At 50.2% G+C, this 3,792-nt stretch overlaps 1 protein-coding gene across 1 annotated transcript in view; it reads right to left on the reverse strand.

The window, feature by feature from the left end:
• The window catches only part of LOC122541998 (membrane progestin receptor delta-like), a 16,024-nt gene extending 13,033 nt beyond the window's left edge, over positions 1-2,991 (reverse strand). The window contains exon 1 of the mRNA XM_043679291.1: positions 2,735-2,991. The gene's annotated coding sequence lies outside the window, so the exon portion shown is untranslated. The remainder of the gene's footprint in view (positions 1-2,734) is intronic.
• Positions 2,992-3,792: the final 801 nt, after the last annotated feature.

A 3,792-nucleotide genomic window follows, 5' to 3' on the forward strand; every position in this document is an offset into this window, starting at 1 on the left:
ATAGGAAGGGTTTGGAGGGATATGGGCCGGGTGCTGGCAGGTGGGACTAGATTGGGTTGGGATATCTGGTCGGCATGGACGGGTTGGACCGAAGGGTCTGTTTCCGTGCTGTACATCTCTACGACTTTATATAAATGACAAACAAAAGTGGACCCAGCACCGATCGCTGTTGAACACCCCTGGTCCCAGGCCTCCTGTCTGAAAAGTAACCCTCCACCATCTGTCTCTCGCTGTTAAGCCAATTACGCATCCAATTGGCAAGCTCTCCCTGAATCCCATTGGCAGCGAAGGTTTCCCGGACTGATTCCTGGGAATGGCAGGCCTGACGGATATAGAGAGACTGGGTTGGTGAGGACTAGATTCACTGGGAGCTTAGATGAACAAGGTGGGGGAGATCTCATAGAAACCTGTAAGATCATAGAATCCCTGCAGGGAAGCAGGCCATTCGGCCCAAAACATCTATACCAACCCTCCGAAGAGTAACTGACTCAGACTATTACTCAGTCCCTATTACTGACCCAGACTATTCATTTGATGTCTGAAAGCTGCTGAGCAGACAGTCCAGACCTGAGCTCCTAGCGTGGCGATGGCCGGAGATAATTCCATCTTCCGGGAGTACCTGCTCAGGCCAGGAACACAGCAACGTGCGTTTCAATAGCCCCTTCCAACCCACACCAAAACTTCCTATTACACCACATCTACCCCTGACTAATGCCCCTACCCTACACATTTCCTGAACACGATGGGCAATTTTACCATGGCCAATCCACCCTAACCTGCACATCTTTTGGACTGTGGGAGGAAACCGGAGCACACGGAGGAAACCCACGCAGACACGGGGGAGAATGTGCAAACTCCACACAGGCAGTCGCCCGAGGGCGGAATCGAACCCGGGTCCCTGGCACCGTGAGGAAGCAGTGCTGACCACTGAGAGACCGGGCCATGGATTCTAACAGGGAAAAGGTAGGAAGGATGTTGGGGGTGCTGTGGAATTCTCCGGCACGGGTCAGGGATGGAACGTTAAATGTTTTCAAGGTGGTTCTTAAGGGAAGAAAGGGAAGGTGGGGAACTGAGTTGGATGGAAAAGCTGCGATAATACAGAATGGGGGAGCAGCCTTAAAGGGGCCGAATGGCGTACTCTTGTTCCTATTCTCTGCTTTTCTTTGTACACAGAGCCCCAAGAGCCTTCTCACCCGGTTTCTACGTAAACTTAACACTTCTTATCGTGTAAAACCCCGCATGAACTCCGCCAGTGAGATTTCGCAGCTGGTCTCCTGATTTGTCCTCTATCCATTATATTGGCACCAGTCAAGAAGCACTGGGTTTACAGGGATATGGGCCAAGTGCTGGCAAATGGGACCAGATTAATTTAGGATATCTGGTTGGCATGGACGAGTTGGACCGAAGGGTCTGTTTCCATGCTGTACATCTCTCTGACTCTAAATGGGCCTCGGTTAATTTAGGCTATCAGGTTAACACGAACGATATGGACCGAAGGGTCTGTTTCCGTGCTGTACATCTCTCTGACTCTAAATGGGCCGAGGTTGATTTCGGATATTAGGTCAGCAGGGATGAGTTGGACCAAAGGGTCTGTTTCTGTGCGCTATAACTCTGACTCGCTAAGAACCAAACCCTGTATTTCTCCCTACACTGTACCTGCCTCACAGGTCAGGAGGGTGAGTGAATACTCCTCACATGCCCTGGAAGGAGGGACAGCTCCAACAACACTCGAGAAGCTGGACACCGTCCAGGGACAAAGCAGCCCCCTGCTTGGTTGGCACCGCATCCACAAACACCCCCTCCCTCCACCACCAACGCTCAGTGGCAACAATGTGTACCATCTATGAGACCCACTGCGGCAACTCCCTACAGTTCCTCAGCGAGCACCTTCCAAACCCAGTATCCCTTTTGGAAAGCCAAGGGCAGTGGATACTTGGGGAACACCAGCCCTTGCAAGTGCCCCCTTCCAAGACTTCCACATCGTCCCCGCTTTGGAAATATATTGGCCATTCTTTCAGGGTCAAAATCCCCCTTGAACAACACCACCTAGGAGTTGCCTTTAAGAAGGCAACTCACCCCCACTTTCTGAAGGGGGCAACTAGGCGCAGATTAGGCAATAAGTGCTGGGTTTAATCTGCAAATAAATGAAAACTGAGCACCTTTCTGCACTCACCCTGAGAAATGGCTTAAGTCTGACAGCACATTTCTTGGGGTACTATCTGACCTGAATTCAAGCCCTCCCAGCAAACATGTTCAGTATCCACATTGACTTGACTCCTGACTGCAGGCCAACGGTGTTGCAAAGCGAGTTTGAGCCAGGGATCCTGAACCAAGTAATCCCTCTCTGTTCTAACCGTTTGCGTAAACCCATCCTGACCCTTGTCACACCCCACCACACCCAGACTCAGAAAAGCCTCAGAAGAAGACGGTTGAAGCGGTGAATCTACCCGCAAGGCAAACATTCCCAAAAACTAAATTCCAAAATCTTTTGTTGAAAAACAAGCCTGCTTTTTTTTTCCCAGAACACACAGGAACACTGTCCTACAACCAATAAGACTGCAAAAAACTTGTCTGCAAACAACAATAAGAAAAACACAGACCGAGAGCAAACACAACATGAGCAAGCGAGAGAGAGAGAGAGAGAGAGGGCTGCAGAACTGTTCAACTCAAAACTGGTGCTCAGGAAGCTGACAACTTTCCACTCTTCGAAGGAGTTGGGGAGCAGAGTACTCACCGACTTTATAGTTCACTTCCGACTGCTTAATTCCTGGCTCTTCTGATGGTCCATGATGTTTGTTGACAGAGTGTGTGTGTGTGAGAAAGAGACAGAGATGACTTTGACAGCTCACTCTCTGTTCCTCGGTTTCCTCTCCTTTGATTGTGAAACTGAAGTCAGTGCCCGCCCACTGGGGGATGGATTCCTGTGAAAGAAAAGACAGGGGTCCCTTGTGTTCTTCGGGATCAGCCGATTGCCTGGAAACTGCCGTTTAAAGGAACAGAGTCTCTGCTCTGCTCCATTAATCCCCCCCCCACACCCCCCATCATCTTCATAGAGAGTCAGTGCACGCTGTGGCACTGTCCCTTAAAGAGACACTGCCCTCACAATCCACCCTGCCCCTTCAAGAGACAGGACCATCACTTTGGAATGCTACTGCACCCCTTAAAGAGACATGGCCCCTTAAAGAGACACTGCCCTCACAATTCACCCTGCCCCTTAAAGAGACAGGACCATCACTTTGGAATGCTACTGCCCCCCTTAAAGAGACACGGCCCCTTAAAGCGACCCTGCCCTCACTCTGTTACACTTTCTTGTTCCTTAAAGAGACAGTACCATCATTTAAGAACACTGTAACACCCTTTAAAGAGACACTGCCCTCACACTTCACCCTGCCCTTAAAGAGACAGGACCATCACTTTGGAATGCCACTGTACCCTTTAAAGAGACACGGTTCCTTCAGGACCATCACTTTGGAATGCTACTGCACCCCTTAAAGAGACATGGCCCCTTAAAGAGACACTGCCCTCACAATTCACCCTGCCCCTTAAAGAGACAGGACCATCACTTTGGAATGCTACTGCACCCCTTAAAGAGACACGACCCCTTAAAGAAACACCACCCTCACAATTCACCCTGCCCCTTAAAGAGACAGGACCATCACTTTGGAATGCTACTGCACCCCAAGAAGAGACATGGCCCCTTAAAGAGACACTGCCCTCACAATTCACCCTGCCCCTTAAAGAGACAGGACCATCTTGGAATGCTACTGCACCCCTTAAAGAGACACGACCCCT

The sequence above is a fragment of the Chiloscyllium plagiosum genome, chromosome 39 (assembly GCF_004010195.1).
Source record: "Chiloscyllium plagiosum isolate BGI_BamShark_2017 chromosome 39, ASM401019v2, whole genome shotgun sequence".
In the NCBI taxonomy this organism is placed as follows: domain Eukaryota; kingdom Metazoa; phylum Chordata; class Chondrichthyes; order Orectolobiformes; family Hemiscylliidae; genus Chiloscyllium; species Chiloscyllium plagiosum.